Source organism: Cynocephalus volans, chromosome 1 (assembly GCF_027409185.1).
Source record: "Cynocephalus volans isolate mCynVol1 chromosome 1, mCynVol1.pri, whole genome shotgun sequence".
Lineage (NCBI taxonomy): Eukaryota > Metazoa > Chordata > Mammalia > Dermoptera > Cynocephalidae > Cynocephalus > Cynocephalus volans.
Window position 1 is genome coordinate 184,194,597 of NC_084460.1, and position 23,550 is coordinate 184,218,146.

General features: G+C 33.8%; 1 protein-coding gene across 2 annotated transcripts in view; it reads left to right on the plus strand.

The window, feature by feature from the left end:
* Window positions 1-23,550, plus strand: part of DYRK1A (dual specificity tyrosine phosphorylation regulated kinase 1A) — a 133,645-nt gene that overhangs the window by 53,121 nt on the left and 56,974 nt on the right. The window lies entirely within an intron of this gene.

Here is a 23,550-nt window from a genome sequence, read left to right on the forward strand (position 1 = left end):
ATAATGGATAAAGTGTTAGTAACTTTTAAACCAGGCAGATTTTGAGGCTTTTGTTGAACCAAGTGATTTGTATTTGTAGACTCTGTCAGAGTAGTCTTACTTGATTATATTTATAAACTAATGTTTGAAAATGTGGTTTTTAACTGGAAAAGAGGTAATTACATAAATCTTGAATAGTTATCCAAGTACATTATTGGTGTACCTGTTAAAGTTTTTGTAACTGGTTTTTATTTTTGGTGATTTTTGGATTTTCTGAAAGGAAGAAAATTAGCATTTTTTGACTTTGGAGTGGGATTTTAAAAAATGTTTCAGATTTACCATTTTGTATGAAGAAATGTGCTTGAATATGTTTGTAAATTAAATTATAGATCAAATAACACTTTACATTTGTAAGGGACTCACCATTTGTAAGTAAGACTCTGATGGTAATTTTTTTTATGTCAGAAGTGGTTGGGTAATTGTCTCTGTGATGCATCTCTCTCTCATTGCATGCCCACAGACGTGCACATGTATATTTGCCTGTACCATATTAGAAGTAAGGCAGGTACATATTCTGGCTGAGTGTTTGATAACCTCAATGTGATTCTGAGGTTGAATATCACTGTCATAGAAAAATAAATGGGAATATTTACAGAAGCAGTTTTAGAATTTTATGAACTTTTTTTGTTGCCAGATATTTTTATAAGTTTGATCCTTTGGTGCAGTAACAATTTCTCAGTATTGTCAGCTCCTGATTGCTCCTTGGGCTCTATACTACATGTTGGCTATACCGAGTAGATATACTTGCTCAGATATATTGAGGTCAGTAAAGGAACAAAGTATTTTTTGGGAATCTCATAGATTTATCTGTGAATGTTACTAATTTTGGAGATTTTCTCTCTTGAAATTTTGAGGTGGTAGAGTTGCTATTTATCCTCACAAGATACAAAGGGTTCCCAAATAGTTCTTTTTGAAAGGCTGATGGCCTCAGTAGAAGTAACTAACTAAAGAGTAAATTTAGTTTATAAAAGTTATCTAGTTAATTTTAAGAATGGTAGAATACAAAATTCAACAAATTAGATTTATGATATAATTGTCTTTATTTCAGCCTCATAGTCTTTAAAAATTATTAGCATTTGGGCTGGCCCCACGGCTCACTCTGGAGAGTACGGCACTGGTAGTGCCGAGGCTGCGGGTTCGGATCCTATATAGGGATGGCCAGTGCGCTCACTGGCTGAGTGTGGTGCAGAGCACACCGTGCCAAGGGTTGTGATCCCCTTACCGGCCAAAAACAAACAAACAAACAAATTATCAACATTTATTAGCTTAAGAAGGAAAAATAACCCAAGAAAGAAAATCTAGCTCTCTCTAATACATGAACTACCTGTTGCTGTATTTCCCTTCTTAACGATTTGGAAGTTAATAATTATTTGAACATAAAATTAACAGTTTTCATAATTATTAATTAATGCAGCACTTTGCTCTTGTATTACTCTGTACACATTTATTATGCCTCACCTGATAGAATTTTAACATATAAGAGCTCATAAAGAGTTTTTTACTGAAAGTTATTTCTAGAATGCTTATGCATATTTGAAAGCAAATATTCTGCTTCCCCCACTCCTTGGTGGTGTTCATAGTATTGACTTTATTCCGTTGGTTAGATGTGATGGTAACTTACTCTCTCATACCATTTCATTGTTGAGGCTCAGGTTCAGGAATGCTGGAAAAGATGTTGAAATAGGCATTGGCTGATTGGCCTTTCAAAAGTCAAAGTTTAATAACAGATTTTTATGGTAACCATGTGAGGTGGTGCATATGTTAATTAGCTTGGTTGTGGTAATCATTTTACATTGTAATGGTAATCATTTTACATTGTATATGTATATCAAAACATCATGTTGTACACTTTAAGTATATAAAATTTTTATTTCCCAATTATACCTCAATAAAGTTGGGAAAAAAAGAAAAATATGATTTTTACTGAACACGCTAAAGTTAAACTTTGGTGTATCTCTAGTATATAGGTGTTCCTGTACTTGTTAAGTTAGATATCTCTCGTTCTTACATATTAAGATTTGCCAGTACATTTGGAAGGGGCATGTTGTGTACCTGGATAAATTGATCCAGAAATGACCAACATGTAACACATTCTATTAAAACTTACTGGACTTTAAAGAAGAAAATTCTTTGGATATCTAGGCAAAAAGACCCAGTCATTATTAAGAGATTTTGTTAGCAATGCTTTATGCTAGAAGCAATAGAGTAACATCCAGTATGCTCAAGGAAAACAAATGAGAGCCAACAGTTTTATATCCAGCTAAATTGACTTTAAAGTATAAAGACAGCACAAGGGTAAGAATTTGGGGACTGCTGTTTCTATGAGCACTTCTTCACGAATCCACTAGAGAACAAATTTAGGCAATGAAAGACTGCAGGGTCACTGATGTAAGGGGAGCATTAGATACTTAAACTAAATGTGTAATTTAAATGATGGTTATGAATGAATGTAGTATGTAATGGCTGTACTCTGCAGAGAAGATACAGTATAAATAACAAAAAAAATTAAAGTAGAATAAGGTTGCTGATTGTGTTGTTATTGATTGGGAGTAAAAGGATATTACAGTACTTCAAATCAGATGCTTAGGGGAGAGGGAAGGGAGAGAGGGTAAAAGGTTAGTAACTAGATTTCAGTGTTGTTCCTAACTAGGGCAATCAATAAGTCATACTTCTCTGCCCTTAGACACATAATGAAAGAAAAAAGGAAAATAGAAGGAATTTGGGGTATGATATAAAGGCATTAAATGTAAAGGTAACAATGAGAACATAAATATGAAGTTCCAAATTTCAATTTCTTCATATGAGGAATAATCAGAATAGTAGTAGTAATACCTCATAATACATGTAATGCACAGTGCTTAGCATGCCCAGTAGATGTGCTGTATTTTTATTACTATTTTATTATAGTAAAAATAATTGTTGCCATACTGTTTATGCAGGTTTGGAGCTTGAATTTTCTTAGAGTTCCCATTTATTTGAGAAACTGGTATGTTATCTTAAATTGCATACCCCACATTTTATTTGTTCTGCCTGTATTATTAGACTTATATTCAGGTTCAAATGCATATCTCATTTACATAATTTAAAATTTGTGTTGAGGGACTGTTTTATTAGGCATAGGAGTTATGCTGATTTTTTACTCATCTGCCGCTAGTTTGTGGCCTGTGATTTGGATTCTGGATTTATTCAGAAAGGATTTGTGGGAATAGGATTGATAGGGAAAAAATGTGATGGGGTGAAGAATTTCTGGAAACCGAGTTAGCTGACAAGTTAATGTTTTGTTTTTGATACTGATGCAGTTGAAATTATTCTGTAGCATCCATTTTTTCATGAATTTGTTGGAGTTATGCAAATTTATTATCGAAAGATACTGAAATACTTAAGTTTACTCTGTCTTCAATAAATAAAATGTTTGTAGTTTTTTTTCTCTCTTTGAGGGCAAGGAGTTTTTCTTACCCCTTACCTTTTTAATAAGTTGTGTGTGTGTGTGTAAAACTTCCCTGAAACATAATTTACATTTTATAAAATTTAACCATTTTACAAGTGAGTTTAAATTTTTAGTGAATTTATACAGTTGTGCAGCTATCACAATCCAGTTTATATATATGTTTAATTAATAATTCAAGTTCAGATAGAACTTCTACAAGGAAGAAAATGACCAGTAATCCTGACATTCAGATAATTTTATTATAATTTTTTGGCTTGTGTATTGCCTATTACTTTATGTGCATGTGGCTCCTTCAAACAATATTTAAGAAACAAAATTGGAATCATATATTACTTACTTTTTATAGTCTGCTATTTAAACTTAAACATTTCCCTATCATTAATATTCTTTTATAGCATTATTTTTAATGTCTAGTTAGTATTCCGTGAATCAGTTAATTTTTAACCTGTTTCCCATTTTTGCTAATTAGTTTATAAATAATGTTTAAATGAACATTATTGTGACAGGCTTTGTCTGATTTATTTATTGTCTTAGGTCCAATTTCTAGAAGTTGAAATTGTTGAGCCAAAGGACATTTACATTTTTAACACTTTGGATACATATTTTCAAATATCTTTTTAAAAGTACAGTTTATGCTTCTACCAGCTACACATCAGAATTTTTCTATACCCTAGAATCATAGATATTTAAAAATGATTGCCAGTTTGATAGGCAAAATATAGCTCAGTATTTTAATTTGCACTGGTTTGAATATTAGCGAGATTGAGTATGTTTTCTTAAGTTTGTAACTCACATGTTCTTTTGTGAGTTTCCTTTTAATATTCTTTATTTCTCTTAGGTTTTAATTTTTTTTTTTAACTTACGAGTTTTTCATTGGACCTTTGCTGTATGCCAAGAACTATTCTCAACGTTTTCTATATATTAACTCATTTACTCTTGATGAAATCTCTGAGGTAATATCATGATTGACAAAGCCAGAAGTTAGTTGGCCTGCCCCAGGTCATGCAGCTAGTGAAGGATAGGGCTAGGATACAAGCCCAGGAGTGTCCTTTGTTACTTATTGCTGATACATTTTCCATTTTGTATTTGTCTTTAAATTTTGTTCATAATATCATCTTATACAGGTGCTTTAAGTTTTCGTATGGAGATACTAGGTCTTATTTATTAGTGTAATGTCTGGAACATAATAGATTCTCAAATCTATCTGTGGAACAAATGAGAATAAACCCATTAACAGTCTGTTGATGGTGATGACCTTTTATTTTGTGTAATATATTTCCCCTTTTAAAGGGATTCCCAAGGGCTTCATAATTTACTGTTTGGTTTTGATAAGATACAATAATAGGCTTATCAGTATTAGCTTTTCTGGAAAGTCTTTGGAAGTAATCAAAGCTTTAAAAAGGTATGTGTGTTTTTAAACAAGCAACTTTGAGTTGTCAAGAATGAGTATTATTGGCAGTTATTTGAGTTGTAGATTCAAGTGAAATGAAATACTCGTTTGGTTCTAGGAATAACTTGATGGAGTTTGTTTTTTATAGTTTTAAAAAATGGATAGATTTGGCGTTGCTTAAATAGTTTTGAATAAATTTTGGTTTAGCTTAAGAAGTAAGGTCTCTAAAAGGAAAAACAAAACTAACAAATCTGATGTGAAAAGTTATAATTGCTTTAAGGTTTGGATAGTGTAGATCAACTCCTCAAAAGGTGTAATTTAAGGTTTTACTTTTCTCTAACTACTCTTTCTTTAACTTTGGTGGTTGATACCACGCTACTTAATGGTGCCTCTTTTCGTTTGGTTCAGTCCTGTGTATTCCTTATTCTGGTCTTTAAAAAGAAAGCGTAGAGATACATTTTACTGGATCTATACCAGAAAGAAACACAAATAAGTTCACTTCCATTTTTACAAACCATCCTCAAAATATACCACATGGAATCAAATGTCCAAAAAACAGAAACTGCAAAATGTAAATGTTTATGTTGTTAATACAAACCCAAATCTGCTGTCTAAAGTTACAAAAGCTAAAAACAACAAAAAAGTTGTGAAGTGCTTGTTATTCTTGTAACTTACTAGTTACAACTAACCTTTTCCCTTCCTACTAGCAATATTATTCTTAAAGCTACGCTAAGCTGATGTGTTAAATTCAGATTTATACTTTTCTTCTATATTAAACATTAATTATTCAATTTACATACATATGTTAATAACATTTAATCCATTCTAGAAGTAAAAAAATGAAACATAAATTTTCCTTTTTCTCATTCCCACTTCTAAGGTGGTAACTCCTTTTAATCTTTCCAGTTTTTAAATTCTTCTATTGGTTACTTTCATCACCTTAAATAAAGCAATATGTTTATAGCTCTGTTTTAGCATTTAAAAAACTATTGACTGTCCTCTCAGAAAGATGAAATCAAGGAGCTCTCTGCAGTCACTACCTTTTTTCCTGTCAATTTCTCTTATTCCTCTTTTAAAGTTTTTCTGTTGGTTACTACTAAAACTTTATAAAATTGACTTAAGCCTCTCTTTCTTGACCTATCAGCTTAACAGTTTCTTTTGATTTCCAGAGATATGAAATGAGAGCTTTAGTAGCCTTTATATATTTTGTCTACCTCACAGTCTTTACCCACCAGACAGTTACTTTTGCATTGTATATAGGTATATGCACTCATATACCTTGCTTTAACAATAATTGAATTCCATGTTTTTGTCTTAAAGTCTTCTGAAAATTGAAAACAGAAAAGTGTACTGGAAAAACACATAGTGTATTAGGACCCATAGACAGGGAGATGTAATTCTGTGTCACTATGTTTGTTCCATTTGTAGGAGAAACGTTAACACAGGAATTGCAGAGTAATTGTTTATGACTCTTGTCACCTTTGGTCCATACGTGGCCTTCTTTTATATTATTTTAATAATAAATACTTGTGAACCCCTATTGCCCAATTCAAGAGCTAAAACTTTCTCTGTCATCATCTTCTCTACCAAGTGAGAGGAACCAATACAGATTTGCTGTTTGTGGGTAATGCATGTGGCCTGACAGGTTTTAGTTCAGTGAGTGCAAGTTGGGGCCCTTCCTTTTATTGCCAGGTTGAGGAGGCCCCATCAAGCAGTATGGACCTGTGCTGTTGTTTGTCTAGCCCTTCTTAGCACCACACTCTACCAAGTGAGCCACGGGCTGGCCCCTCTAGCCCTTCTTAGACAGGTGGCTTAGTATGCTTACAGGCATTTCTGTGGTCTCAGCCTGGGGGTAAGTGTTCATCTGTGTTTGAGTGGCTGGTACTCAGTATATTGACTGTGTGGTAGATACTTCTTTAGAGCCGTTGGGGAATCTCATCATATGGCAGATAGTTGTCTAGTAAATTAAGTCGACCTCTGCCCTTCCTTCTACTCCAGTTTTCCTTTCCCACCCAGAATGCCACCTGCCACTTCTGCTGTGGTTCCTGGTGCCAGCTTTCAGCTATAGGTCTTTTTGACATTCCTTAAATTATTTGGTATGATCCCATTTGTCTTCTGTCTTGGAAAAAACTGTCAGAATCTTTGGTTCACTAGTATGTCTTCATCCCATGCTTTAATTAATTTTATTTTTGTGATTCTTGACTGCTATTTTGGTGGATATTATGGAGGATATAAACAAGTATGTTTGACTTCTCTAGCACTCTAAATTTTCTTGTTAGAAGCACTCTCCTCCCCCAACTTAAGGAACTGAGCTTCCCGTTATGCTGTTGGCTTCTTCTCTTGCTGTTAGTCTTAAAGGATTTCTTTTCAAGCACTACTCCAATTGTGGCTATGCTTGGTTCTCTATTTACCAATGAATTCTGATAGTACTCATATGTATTAAGAACTAGGTGGCCTTCCTGACCTCAATAAAAATTTCTTGCTGCTACCTAGCTGTAGAGTGCTACTTAAGTTGCTCATAGGAAAAAGCTGCTCTGTTGAAAGTCAACACCTATACTTTAGTCCCTACCTTTGTGACTTTTGGTTTGGCCTCTGTGTTTGGAAGCACTGTTTTCTCTGTTTTTGGCCTTTCCACATGTCTTTCCCATTTCCTCCTATGGACAGACACAAAGCTTCTTCCTGACCTGGGTTTCAGCTGCTTTGAGGATGACTGCCTATCCTTTTCAGCTGTTTCTTACCGAAGGCTCTTGAAAGTGATTTTTTCATATTGTTCCTTTTTAAGTTAGACTGATGTACCCCCCGAATTTGTTAAATCTGTACACTTGTTTCCATATGAGATGGAAATTGACAAGAAAATACTTAATACAGTTTGTATAGATGAAGATGCTTAAGAAAAATGACACTGTTATGTTTTATTGCCGTGGTACAAAACGAAAAGGATATTTTTATCCCCAAAGTTAATTTGCAAGAATCTTTTTGTTTTAGCATAACCAATCAACTTTTATATTTCCATGATACTTGGATGAGGGAGCAAAAGTATATATAATATATAGGGGGAAAATGTATCAGGATTTCTCTTAAGTTGGAGACTACAAATATCTTCTGGGCTTAATTTTTGTAAAAGATGTCCAGCAAAACAATATGGTGGCAAAGTTGACCAAAGTAGTTGCCCCCAATTTTTTGAATATTTTTCCAATTTAGATGGCTTCAAATTGAAAAAGGAAAATGCATTTTAATCTACTTGCCACTTTTCAAAACTGTAAAGCTACATTGTATTTCTCCCTAAAATACAAAATTGTTGGTATGGTATGATTTGTCATTTCAGATAATCTTGGCTAATATACTACTGGGCATAATATATTACTGGGTTATACATTTAGAAGATAGAGATGTTTCTATATCTTGAACATCATTAAATGCAGATGAGAGGTTACCAGTTAGTTATTCTAAATATATTTTTTTCTTACAGTGTAGAGGAGAAAACTAATTGGAATACTGTATTTTAAAAATGTTAATAATTAATCGTATACTTAGAAAAATTATTTTATTACTGAGAATTCTAAAATATATATTTTATGTAATGAAGATTCTAATTTAGTGAGTTAACTATTTTAAAACATTTTAAATGTTTAATTTCTGATCCTAAAAGTAGTACTTATTGATACTTTCCTAAACTCCACAATTTAAGTAGCTTCAAAAACAATTGATGCTAAGCTAAACAACATTTAAATTCAGGATGTTTTATCCCACAGCATCTGTCACCAGGCAGATGATGTTTCCTTGTGTATCTAGTCCCAAAGGAAAGTAGGAATACCAGGGTTTTAATTTTTTCCCCTTCAAGGATGGGAAAATTTTGTTATATGAAGACTGTTTAAGAGGTGGACCAGGAGACAGTCCTTGTTGACATGGGACATTCCCTGTTTACTCCTGTAGATTGGAAGACAGGCTGGGTTAGGATTGCTGTATCAATGTGGAGGGAGTAAGAGGGAATATGAACCTGGGAGAACTAACCAAACTATTAAAGATTCGTGGGTAAGGGTATGAATGATATTGCCTTTAAATTCTTTTTGTTTCTCCTCTTGCCTTTATCCTTTGGAATTAAAGGAGGCTCATTAGGGTTCCACGTAATTCAGAAACACACCAGATGATGTCAAAAGTTTGAGGTACTGAGATTGAGTCTTTCAGGGAATGGATTAAATCATTTGGGTTAGAGAGTGATTTTCATACCTATCTTAAGCCTTAATTAGGAGATGTTGTAGATGATAGCTTGTAGATTCTGAGCTAATCTTATCTGAAAGCTTACATTTAAATATATTTTCAAATGGACAAGAAACCGAGAGAATTACTGATATGTGACTGGTATATTGGTTAGTCATAGATACTGTTAGATTATTCATAAATACTAGTTGGGGAGAGCTTTGATTTTTATCGATAGGATTTTTGTCTTATGTACAATATTTCTGAAAATGTAGATTGTTTATATTAATATTAAATGATCTTTGTTTCTTTCCAGCTTTAAAGTTCAGTTTTTGATTCCTCTCCTCCTTTAAGAAGCTGATTTTCTCCTTGGTTTCATTGGATTTTCAGTGTTTTTTAGCCAGAATCCCAGAGTAGAGAGAACATGGGAAGAAATTAAGGGACAGGTATGGATGGTGGGTGCTTGGAGAGTGTAAAAAGTGTCTTCAGTTTTCTCAAGAGGGGAACATAAATTGCAGTGGTCAGGATAGGACGAATATGCTCTTCTGTTAGAATCTGATGCTTGCAGTCTGCTCTTAGTGCAACATATTTTACAAATGCTAGCAGTCTTTCTGGAGACATTTACAGACATTATATGGAAAAATATATTTAAAAATTACTAACTTTTCCATGGTATGAAATGAGTCTGTAGTCTATTTAGAGATCATTGCTAGAGTAGGTGGGACAGTTGGTCTATTTTAAAATTAAATCGTATCTTTTATAAGGCACAAATGGGAACTGTGTTTCCCGACATATATCAAAGCATTTCTCTGCATTTGTGAGATTAAAGAAATTCTCTTAACAGCTCAGAATTGCCAGAACACTGATGTTCTTTAAAACTATCTTCATACCTGTTAGTAGTATGTCCTGGGAGAGCTGAAGTTTTTTTTATGTTTTGTTCATTATTAGAAATTTTACATATGAATATAATATATTTATGTTATGGTTACATCTTAGTTGGACTTGGTTCCCAGATGGCTATTATTTACTTTGTCCCAGTCTGCATATTGTAAGCCCTATAGATTAGTAGTTAATTTGAATTTTATTATTTTAAAATTATTTTTGACATATTATATTAAAGTGTGTCATAATAAAAAACAAAATGTTACTTTTCTTCAACCTGAGAAAGCTTATTTGAGACTTCAGCGAGCCATGCTTTCTGTTATGCCCACCTCTTATTTATAGTCTTTCCATTATAGAATAAAAATGCTTTGTAGGAGTTCTCTAAAGTTTGGGAATCTATTTGAATGTACAGGAAGATATTTACATAATGCTTTTGAGTAGGTAGGGGAAAAAGTTGAAATGTTGATGATATCATGTGTTAGAAAAACTTATAGATCCAGCTTTAAAGTTCAGTTTTTGATTCCTTTGTATGGTAAAAAGTTAAAATCACAACAAATGCACTTCTTTAACTGTATTCTGTGTGTATTACCATTGGATTGCCTTTGGCGTGAAAAGTAGAGTATGATTCTAGTCTTTTATAGTTGCTGTTAATTTTATTCTAAACCTGAAAGTGTTAACAGCAACTTGAAAATGTGACAAAGCTCAATTTCATTTCTTGTTTATTGCTTGTTTTCCTATTGGACGATTGGAAGTAGCTCTGCCCTGGCAACTAAAATGGGCTATTTGCATAACCTAGTTTGATTGGCTAGCATTCTGACTAACAGTTCCAATCATATAGTGTCGGTTTAGTGGTAGGCTATGCTAATTAGCTGCTGTTGCTGGGGTTCAGAATGGTTTCTGTGTGCTGTTCTGCTGCATTGTGTTGCCTGGTGAGAGACATTGATAAATGAGTGTTTAATGATCTGCAGCAGTTCCCACTCACTGCGGGCAGGCGGATTTTAGAACAGAAGTGGAAATAAGGATTTAATTGCTCTGTTAAATACCTGTAACCAAAATATGTGTATTAAGTTAAAGAAATTAAGATGAATAAAATATTTATCTAATTAAATACTTTATAACACAAAAGAGAAATACCTTAGCTTTATTTCTCTTTTAAGATCTAACTCTCAGGTAACAGCACTATGCACAGGTTTCCTAAAATTCTGTTCAGTAAAATTGGTAATTTTTTTCCAGATTAGAAATAGTACCGTTGCAATAAGTAGCATATTTGATTTTTCTCATTATTTTGACACGTTTGTTTTTAATAAATTGGTACAAGCTTCTGGGCAGAATTTATTTTGTACTGCCCATGTAATCTAGCAAATAGGAGCATGAACTTGAATCCCCTGTTCATGTTCTATTCAATTCGAAGATCATTTTGTTATTCACTACCTCCTGCTATTATTACCTTTCTAATTTAAGTCAGATATTTTCAATTGCTTGTACTGTTATCTTTGTTTTACATTGTCTTTATTGGGTACTGTTAAGTGGGAAGTTCTGTAGGAAACAGAAAACTCAGTTCTTTGTTCAAGGAAAATAAGAAGTAAAAAATAAACACATGCAGTGTCAGATAAAAATGCAAGATGACCATGTAGAAAAATGCCAGAAGGATTTATCTGGAAGGATATAGGGAAAAAAAAATTTACCAGGCCGTTTGACCGTAGGGACATGGGAAACAGATTGTGTAGTCTGGGAAAGGCCTTAAAGAAGAAGCACGTAGAACTTGTGTTAATATGACTTAGGATTCAAATAGCTGGAGAGTAAAAGGAAGGAAGAACATTTTAGGGTGAGGAATAGGTGAACAAAAGCAACATTTCTGCAATTATTTAGTTATCAAACATAGGTGGTCACAATGTTCAAGGCCTCTAGAGTCTTAGATGTTTCAGTGTCCAAGCTCTTAGTAGGCTGGTGTCATCCCCTTAAAATAAGAACTGGTATCTTACTGTTCCAGCTAGCATTGGTTTTATGGTAAGCAGTGCCGTTCACTTTTTGTTTCTGTTGCTTAAAGCACAGGACTCTTTTTACCCTCTTTTATCTCTTCTTTTGGCCCAAACACATTGAACCACGGGCACCAGAAATAATCCATGTGAATTTAGGTGTTTGTATTAAATTTTCTAAAAAGTTTACACCTTTAATTGTTCTATCCTTTACTTACGAGCCTAGTTAAATTAGACAGACAAGCTAATTGGACAGTCTGACAGACTTAAAAATTAAAACCGTAACATTCGATTATTAATTATATTTTCCAAGGACTGTATACCAAAGATGTATTCTAAAATAAATTTACAGAAATTTAAAATAAATTCAACCAGAGCCAAAGGGGCCTAGCCTGAGTTTATAATTTAGTGAAGGTGGATGAGATATGTCTTTATATAGCTATTCAGAGAGGTGGAAATTCAGAAGAGGGAGTGATTTTTAGATTGGGACTAGGAAAAGATTCTTGGTGGAAGTAGTATTTCACATGGTCATTGGGAAATGGATAGGATTTTAATAGGCGATGCTGTAAGGCTGCAGGGCATGGAAGATGCTATACTAATTGAAAGTGGAGGCTTGTTTAGAAGATTTACTTTACTAGGGTAGATGGTAAAAGAGACTTGTTGAGGGCCTTAAAGGCTAGATAATGTAGACTTCGAAGTTTTTCTTGTAAAAAGTGGGGGATTTTTGAATTCTTTACAGCAGTGTTTCACAATGTGTTTTTAAAAATGCATACCCTCTGTGAATGTTTGCAGTTTCAAAATAGACATTTATAAGAATTTTTAAGTTATCAAAATATGATATTAAATAATTCCAAGGTGTGCAGTTTAAGCACCTGGAAGGTTTGAGTTGCCATCACCTGAGATGGGATATGGTGTAGGAGAAGCAAATTTGGGGCGGGGAAGGTGTGTACCTATAAAAGGTCATATTTTGAATGGGTTAAAACTTTAAAAAGTAGTTTTATTGTGTTATAATTGACATACAATAAACTCCACATAAAGTGTACAATTTACCATAATTAAGATAATGAACATATCCACCCCCCCCAAAAGTTTTCTTGTCCTTTTTGCAAGCCTGAATTCACTTCCTCCCCCCATGCCTAGGTAACTACCGATCTACTTTCTGTCACAATTCATTACTTCACCTTGCCTAGAATTTTATGTAAACAGAATTATACAGTATTTTCTTCCTTTTTGTTTGGTTGTTTTCACTCAGCATAATTCTTTTGAGAGTCATTTGTATTGTATTATGTATCAATATTCCTTTCATTGCTGAGTAGTATTTCACTGTGTGGGTATACCACAGTATCCATTTACCAGTTGAAAGATATTTGTGTTTCCAGTTTTTGGCTGTTAAAAATAAAATTGCTATGAATATTAATATAGTACTCTTTATTTATTTATTTTATTACTCTGTTTTTATTTCTCTTGGGTAAACACCTAACAGCAGAAGGACTCAGTCATATGGTGGGTGTATGCTTAACTTTTTAAGAAACTGCTAAACTTTTCCAAAGGGGTTGTATTATTTTACATTCCCACCAGCAGTGTAGAGGAGTTTCAGTTCCTCCACATCTTGCCCTCTTTGGTGGTCAGTCTTTAATTTTAGCCATTCTGCTTTCCAGTGGTTAATGATGTTGAACATCTTTGCATGTGCTTATTTGACCTCTGTATGTCATATTTGGTGAAGTGTTCATATTTTTAGTCTAATTTCTTTGCTTCTTACTGAGCTTTGAGACATTCTTGTATGTATTTATATACAAATTCTTTATCAGATATTTGATTTGCAAAGATTTTCTTAAGTCCATGGCTTGACTTTTCATTCTCTTAAAAGTGTCCTGAAGATCAGAGGTTTAAATTTTTTATGAAGCCTAATTTATTGATGTTCTATTATGAATCATGCTTTTAGAAAATATTTGCCTGATTGTCCCAAGATCAAAAAGGTTTCCTCTTATGGTTCCCCCCCTAGATTTTATAGTTTTAGGCTTTACGTTTAAGTCTGTGATCCATTTGAGCTTAATATTTGTAAATGGTGCTGCAAAGTATCCATTAGAGATTACTGTTTTTTTGCAGATGGATCCAGTTATTGTAGAACCATTTGTTGAAAGGACTGTCTTTTCTCCACTGAGTTGCCTTTTTACCTGTCAAAAATCAATTTTCATATGTGTAGGTCTGCTTGTGGACTTTCTATTTTGTTCCGATAATCTTTGTCTGTCTTGATGCCAATACCATTACTGTAGATTTATAATAAGTATTGAATCAAGTAGTGTTAATTCCACAACTTTCTTCTTTTTTCAAGGTTGGTATGACTACTCTAGGTCCTTTGCATTTCCATGTGAATTTGCAAATCATTTTGTTGTGTCTTCCGAAAAGCCTGCTAGGATGTTCATTGGGATTGTGTTGAATCTATAGGTAATTCTGCAAAGAATTGATAGCTTAACAATATTGATTCTTTGGATTCATGCACATGATATATCTCTCCATTTGTTAAGCTGTTGCTTTAATTTCTCTAATTTTTCTAATTTTTCAATTACAATTTCCAATACAGATCTGTCACATATTTTATCAGATTTATGCCTAAGTATTTCATATGTTTGAAACTATTATAAATGGTTTTTAAATTTCAGTTCTAATTATACTTACTTGTACATAGAAATACAAATGATTTCCATATGTTGATCCTTGTATTCTGCAACCTTGCTAAAATCACTTATTAACTATAATAGCTTTTTGATAGCTTCCATCAAATTTTCTACATAGTAATTGCCTGTGATGAGAGACAATTTTGCTTCTTCCTTTACAGTTTGGTTACCTTGTATTTCTTTTCCTTCCTTTACTACACTGGGACAAACCTCCATGGAATATAGAATTTACCAGGAGTCTTCAAAAAGCTCATGGAAGGATTATTATCTCTTTAGTTTTTAATTGACATGCATTGATTATATATATTTATAGGGTATGGAGTTATGTTTCAGTACATGTATACAATGTGTGACAGTCAAATCAGGGTAATTAGCATATTCATTATCACAAAAAATTATCATTTCTTTGTGATGAGAACATTTGAGCTCCTTTCCTCCAGCGAACTGAGAACACATACAATAAATTATTTGTAATTATAGATGCCTAGCACTACTGTAGACCACTAGAACTTATTTTTTCCTATCTTGCTGTAGTTTTGTATTCATTAACTAACCTCTCCCTATATCCTCCATCCCCTCCCGGCATTATTTTTTGTTGTTTTTTTTGTTTTTTGTGACCGGTAAGGGGATCGCAACCCTTGGCTTGGTGTCGCCTGCACCGCGCTCAGCCAGTGAGCGCACCGGCCACCCCTATATAGGATCCGAACCCGCAGTGGGAGTGCCACTGCGCTCCCAGCACCGTACTCTCCCGAGTGAGCCACAGGGTCGGCCCCTGGTATTATCTTTTAATTCAATTTTTCCATGAACTTTTTGAAGTACCCTTGCATATAGAACAGTGTTGAGTAGAAGTAGTCAAAGAGGACATCCTTGTTCCTTATTTTAGAGGGGAAAACATTCAATTTTTTACTATTAAGTATGATGTAAGCTGTAGAATTTTTTGTCAGTATCCTTTATTAGATTGGGGAACAAGACTTCTATTTCCTAGTTTAATGAAAGTTTTTTAAAAAATCAAGAATGGATGTTGAATTTATATGTTTTCTGCGCCTACTGAGATTACTATGTGGTTTTTCTTTTTTTTCTTTTAGTTAATTTGGTGAATTACATTGATTTCTCAATGTTAAAATAAAGGTCACTTGGTTATGATGTAGTGTCCTTTCTGTAGATTGTTAGATTCAACTTATTACAATTTTGTTTAGAATTTCTGCATCTTATGTCCATGGGATATAGGGGTTTTATTGATTTTTTTTCTCTTTCTATTTCATTGATTTCTACTTGATGTTTATTTTCTTTATTCTGCTAACTTTGGATTTTATTTGTTCTTTTTCTGGTTTATTAAGGTAGAAAGCAGATTTGAGAACTTTCTTCCTTTCTAATGGAGCTTTTTACTGCTATAGTTTTCTCCCTTGGTATTACTTTGGCTGTTTCAAAATTTTTGACATATTTCATTGTCATTCTGTTCAAAATTTTTTATAATTTGCTGTTTGATTTCTTCTTTGAGCCATGGTTATTTAGAACCACATCATTTATAAGTATTTGGGGTATTTATATATATCTTTCTGTTATTGTTTTCCAATTTACTTTCATTGTATAACTTTGTATAACTTGATTCCCTTTAATTTATTGAGATTTATTTTATGACCCATAATATGGTCTCTCGGTAAATGTACTAGGAAAGAGTGTTTATGCTATTGTTCTTTGGTGGAGTATTCTCTAAATGTCAATTAAGTCCATTTCATCGATAGAATTGTTCAAATCTTCTATATCCTAATATTCTGTCTACCTATTCTATCAAATATTGAGAGAAGGATATTGACATCTCTTAGTATAATTGTGTGTATCCTTGCAGTTTTATTGTTTTTTGCTCCATATGTTTAGATTCATAAATTTTCCGAATTAATATGCTCTCTTGATAATTTGACACTTACCATTATAAAATGATCTTCATTCCTTGTGATATTCTTTAGACTGCAGTATAATTCTTTGCTATTAATATAGCCATTTTGTCTTAATTTTGATTCGTGTTAGCATGATACATCTTTTTCCAACCTTTCACTTTTAACGTATTAATGTCTTTATATTTGAAATGTGTTTCTGGTAGGCAGCCCATATTTAGGTATTGCCCTTTTTTGGTTCCCAATTTGAAAATCTCTGTTTCTCATTTGGGGTGTTTAGACCATTTTCATTTAATGTGATTAATAGTATGTTTTGGTTTAGATCTGTTATGTTGCTATTTATTTCCTATTTGTCCCATCTCTTCTTTATTCCCCTTTTCCTCTTTTCCCTTTCCTCTCTCTCTTTTTTTTTTTTTTTTTTTTTGTTGCTCTCTTTGGATTAATTGAATGCTTTTTAAAAATTTTTTTCCCTTTCCTTTTGTTGGCTTACTCATTTTAAATCTTTTTTTTTTTTTAAATTTAGTGGTTGCTCTTTATCTTATTGCAGTCTACTTTCAAATGATATTACATTGCTTTACATATTATAGTTTATTGACCTTACCATAGTATACTTTCATTTCTTTCCTACTGGTCCTTTTACTGCTTTTTCATAGATTTTATTGTATGTATGTTACTAACCCCACACTACACATTATTATTAGTGTTTAAACAGTTAATCAAATGACATTTAAATAAGAATTTTTGTACAATACCCATGTAGTTATCTTTTCTGATGGTTTTCATTCCTTTGTGTAGGTCCATATTTCCATCTGGTTTCATTTTCCTTCATCCTGAGTCCTTCCAGTAACATTTTTTGAAGTGTGGGTTTACTAGTGACACATTCTTTCACCTCTTATGTATCTGAAAATGTCCTTATTTTGTTTCATTTTTGACAGATATTTTCACTGGGTATAGAATTCTAGGTGACACTCTTTTCTTTCAGTACCTTAAAGATGTTGTTCTGCTGTTCTGCATTGTTTCTTAGGAAATATCTTTCATCCTTATCTTTATTGCTTTGTATATAATATGTCTCTTTTCCTGGCTGTTTTTAGATTTCTGTTTATCATTGGTTTTGAGCAATTTGATTATGATGTGTGTTGGTATAATTTTCTTTATGTGTCTTGTGCTTGGGGTTTTGACCTTCTGCATCTCTGAGTTTGTAGTTTTTATCAGATTTGGAAAAATTTTGACCACTATTTTTAAAAACTTTTTTCTCATCCTGTCTTCTTTCTATCAGCAACTTTAGTTACATGTATATTAGGGTGCCTGAAGTTGTCCTGGAACTCAGTGAATGAATGTTAACTTTTTTGTAAATAGTCTCTTTTTTCATTTTCATTTTCATTTTTCTGTTTTGACATCCAGTTTCAGTCGTTGAGTAGTCAGGTAGAATTCTGAAATAGTTTCTACTGCTCTGTGTTCAAGGTTGCTAGTCTTTTTTACTGCAGTGTTTATTCTGTTATTAATACCATTCTGTGTGTTTTTTAAATCTTTCACATTGTAACTTTCATTTCTGGAAGTTCAGTGTGAATTGTTTTAAAAAATGTTTTCCATGACTCCCCTTAAATATTTGAATATATGAAGTATAGTTATAATGCCTGTATTAATGTTTGCAGCTGGTAATTCTAACAGCTGTGTCAATCCTGGATTGGTTTCCGTTGATTGATTAGTCCCTCCCCCACCCCCATGTGTTTTCCTGCTTCTTTTTATCCCTGATAATTTTTTATTCTATGCCAGATATTTGTGAATTTTTACTTTGTTGGATGTTAGTTATTTTTTATATTCCAGTAAGTTTTCTTGACCTTTGTTCTGGAATAGTTGAGTTACTTGGAAATAGTTTGATCTTTTGAGTCTTTCTATAAGGTCTTGTAGGTGAGACCAGTGCAGTGTTTAATCTAATGATAATCATTCCTTACTATGAAGGAGATAACTTCCCTGTTTAATTTATCTAATGCTCTGTGTATCTTGACCCTTCTCAGTCTGGTTGGTTGGTCTCTCTCCGAGCTTGTGGTTTGCTGGCAATCTTGGGCATTTGTTAGCTTGTGCTGCATCACCCTGATCTCTGCCTTCATCCTCACATGGAGTTTTCCCCTGTGTGTGTCTGTCTCTGTGTCCTAATTTCTCTATTTTATAAGAACACAATTCATATTGGATTTGTGCCTACCCTGATGACCTCATCTTAACTAATTATATCTACAGCAAAAATATTTCCAGATAAGGTCACATTCTAAGGTACAGGGGGTTAGGACTTCAACATATGAATTTTGAGGGGATACAATTCAACCTGTAACAACCCCCCCCCATCCCTCTAGTGATGTTTCCTGAACATGCCACTTCTGTGCTATTAGGCTCTTATTCATCTTCTCTCAGCTTGGAATTCCCCCAACACCCCTTTTTTCCCCGCTGCTTATCTTGCTTAAAAGCCACTTACTAATCAGAATTAATCTCTATTTAGAAGGTGTTTAAAGTTGTGCCTTTTGTCATAAGTATTTACATGGCTATTTGCTGTACATACTTGCAGTATTTTTGAAGAACTGGAGAGGATTTGTTATTGGTATTGTGTCCCAGTTCTTTCCTCACTCTTGGGTACCACCTGTACTACTTTATAATAGTGGTTACTTGAGTTGAATATGTTAATGAGTGTCTAAGCAGACAAGTTGTAGGGATGAGACATTTTAAGAAAGATTAATAACTTTAGGAAGGGTTGGAGGATTAGGAATCTGGAGTCAGGGAATTCGTTTTGGAGGTGGTTATAGTAAGTCCAGATGTGCATTAATTTATTTATTGAGACTACTAAGTACAGAACTCTTCAGTAAGTGTTAGGAGTAGACCTGTGAAAATTTCAGAATCTCTCTCCCCATGGACCTTACTGTCTGTGGGGACTTAAAAAAATTTAGGAAAAGAGAAGATGGATGTGATGAAGGGTTTCCTAAGGAAATGCTAGACAAAACTTGAAGAATGATTGGTCAGGCCAGGTGAAGGGTGAAGAGTTAAAGAAGCATGATGGCAAGCCTTGATGAATGGGAGAGTATTGTTAGTAGAAATGAGAAGTCAGGCAAAGGCATTCTTTTTTTGCGGGGGAAAGATAATTTAGTTTGGTTCTAAATAAAATGGGAAGAGCCTCTAAGGAGAGATTTCAGATTGTAGAAAATTCAGAAATGAATGGTGAATGGGTAGATGTTGGTCTTGCTTTGCTGTGAAAGGGGGAGAGAGAGCACGAGCAGTTAGTTGGGTGGAGGGTCCAGCAATAGAGTCCAGATCATAGATTTTCTGGGTAGGTGATAAACTGCAAATGTTTGAAGGGAAGAGCCAAAGTGACCGAAGAACTGGGAGGTGGTACTACAATTGTCTTCCATTTTACAAATGAGGAAACTGGGGCACAGAGGAGTTAAGGAAGGTGCCCAAGGACCCAGCTAGTAAGTGGTGCAGCCAGAATTCAATCCCAGACCATATGGCCTCAGTGTCTGTGCTCCCAGGCGTTACTCACTGCTGCCTCTAGTGTTTTTTAAAAAATACATTCATGTATTTAATACCTTAAGTTTTGGTCATAAAGAAACTGTAGTACTATTACAAAGTTAGAACATTAGCCTTACTTGTCACTTATAGGTAAGAGTAAACATATAGGGAAACCAGAGCAGTTCTATGAAATGTATACAACTTACAGAATGCATACCTAAAAATAATGCAACTATTTACAATCAGTTAGTAACTAAGGGTTATTCTGCTAGAAGTCAGGTAGTTTAAGATAATGATGAGATATTATGTAAGATAAGCAACAAATACTTATCAAGCATTTATTGTGCCAAGCATCTCTTCTTATATATAGTTTTGGAGATACAGTAGTGAATAAGATAGAGTTCTTGCTTTTGTGGAACTTATTTTCTAATGGAGGTGATACACAGTAAACATTTAGACAAGTAGATGGTTGGGTGAGATGTGGTTTTTGCTGGGAAGGTCAGGATGGTCTCTCCAAGGGGGTGCTTTATTTCATTTTCATTTGACTTGTTTCAAATAAACAAATATGTATATGGGATATTCTGGTTTATGTAAGTGCCAGTCAGAGTCTGTCATAAGATCTTGCAAATCTTCTCTCGTATCCTGAAGAAGTTAACATTTTTTTCCCCAATTAGAGTAGAGGAATAACAGTTTTCCCGTATGAAAGCCTAGGGAACCTCTGTATAAAAGAGTAGTATTTTGTAATCACTGTCTGTCTTATCACAAAGTCAAGAAAAGGTTGGGACTTTAGCACTCTGCCCTTAACAATATTAGCAGTCTTCACATTCTTACTGTAATTAATGGGGGCATAACTATGTCTCTGCTTTTACAACAGTGAGTAGATTTTGCTACCAGAGTGTGCGTTAAGCATTAAGAAAAGAATGTAGTAATGTGCAGAAAAATTTGGTTGCTGAAAATCCTCGCTAATGACCTATACATATTATCCATATTTCTCAATAGTTAATGTGGAAGAGCAGTTTTAAAACTGAAAGTTTGAAACAGTTTTCTTGAGTACTGGACCTCTGGATTCACTTATTTTGCATAAAATGGATTACACTCCACTGTTTTATTTTAGCCATCTCTTAGGAGGTAATATATTTGAATGGGTGTGTTAATGTTTTTAATAACACATTGAATTACATGAATTACTATTAAGATAAATACTGCAGTGAGTGTATCTCAGGAAACAAAGCTAACAATTTGGATCTAAAAAAAAATTAAAATAAAAATAGCTCCATCACACAAATATGTGTAATCAATTATGTTTCAATAAAAAGAAAGAAAAAACAAACAAAAGTAGCCTCTTCAGGCCCATGGGGCAATTTTTTTTTATCGTTTCAATTGACTTTTTCATATTTAATAAAGTAGTTAATGGGAAAATTGGCACTGCTTTTCAGCTATTAAAATATTTAGCCTGACATTTGAGAATCCACAGCATGAGGGCAGATATTAAATTCTTCATTTTTGAATTTGTGTGGTGTTTTAGAGTTTATAGCTTGTGTTTATGTGTGTTATCTCATGTGAACTTCTCATAGGTGTTAGAATGGTTTATCATTCCTACTTTATAGGAGTGGCAACTGAGCCTTGGAGAAGGTCAAAGTCACATAGTGGGTTAGATCTGAGGCCAAAATTGGTTTATCCCATTTAATGTAGTATGTACTGAATGCGTGTTGTATGCCGAAGTCACTGTGGAGATCAAAATTAGTAAGAAGTCCTGTGCTGGCCCCCCTGCTTTTGGTGGTCAGGCACACTACCCATGATGGATGGAAGGAGTTGTGCTCTCTTGGTGTACCTGCAGTAATTCTGGGGCATGCAGTTCTTGATAAAAGTCATTGCTCTAGTTGATATTAGTCTTGCCACCATTCCTCATAATTAGCACTTGGCCTCCTTACCAGCAACGGTGATGGCTTGGGAGGGGAAGAGAGGGTACTTACCATCTGATAACAGAGGCATAGCTTTATGTATAATAATCTCTTTAACCTAATAGGAGAATTTACTTCTTTTGTATCCCCCTCCTCCTCCTCAATCTGTGATCTAGACTCATGAGGTGAGTTAGTTGAGCCAGACAATGCTTTTTGAGTGCCTATTATTTGCCTGTTTATTGAAGATTTGTCAATTAATGAAGCAGCAGTTCCATCTTCAGGGGCCTTTTCTTATAGTTGTGGGGGAAGAGACAATAACACAAATACATGTAACAAATGAATATGTAAGTGTATAACATTCTATGTCATATATAAGTATACCTCTATAAACATATGTTTATATATATGAACATATAAATAAGACAGTTTCAGGGTGCTCATGCTAACATTGCTGCCTTTCAGGCCTCAAGATCCCCAATACTGTCTCTTTTTGTAAATGAAGTTTTCTATTGGAACACTGCCACGCTCATTGGTTTATGTCTGTGGCTGTTTTTGTGCTACAAGGGCAGAGTTGATTAACTGCAACAGAGACTGTATACTCCATCAAATGTAAAACATTCATACTCTGGCCCTTTTAAGAAAAAGTTTGCTGATCGCTCCTCAAGATTTTGCTAGTCATTGTACTCAGAGATATGGTTCAGCCTCAGAGCTAGAAAATAAGGCTTGATTTGAGCAGCTAACAGAAATGACAGGTGGTAGAACTTTGGGGTGGAGTATGTAGTTTCCATCCTCCAGGTGTGGGCTCACAGTGTTAAGTTGAAAGGTGGTAGTGACTAAGTAGTGTTTGCATTGAGGTGGGGAACCTGTTGTGCTTTCAGAAGAGCATTTATTTTTGATGTTTTCTAGTAAATGTGAATTGTGTGTGGTGATCTTTTAAAATTTGCATTAAAATTGAGTTAGTAAGATTAAAGTTAATAATAAGCTTGTTAGCTGATAAGAAGAGATGAATTTTTCCTCTAAGTATTCTGTTCTATTTAATAGTAAAAAAATCTGCTATATTTCAAAAGATCTTCCTTCACATTGAGACTCCTAGGTTGACTTGGCTCTCAAAAATGCAGAGTAGAGGTGGTTCAGTTTAGTATTTGTTGCATATAACGTAAATGTAAAGTATTTTCAAAAGGATTTTAATAGAAGCCTCCTGTCAGTTGATGAGTTGACACTGTTTTTCTTAATAGAGTTTTAATATGCTTTCATGCCAAATATTAAAGCACTTTGTACTATTTCATTATTATTTTAAATTTTACAAATTTTTATCATAATTCTTGTTCTGGTGGAGGGGTTCCATAATCAGAATTACCTGGGAAACCTAAGAAAAATGCTGATGTCTTGTTCCCCATTCAGATGTAGTGAGTTCCATAATCAGAATTACCTGGGAAACCTAAGAAAAATGCTGATGTCTTGTTCCCCATTCAGATGTAGTGAGTCCAAAGCTTGAGAAGTCAGGTTGTCATTTATATTATTAGAAGTCCCAAGTGAGCTGTGGAGTAGGTAGTACTTTTTATAACTTTTGTTTTCATAATGAAAATTTGTGGGAAAATAGGACCGTTTAACATGAAATAATATAAGTATGGTTTGTGCTTCTAGTACAGGTCATAATT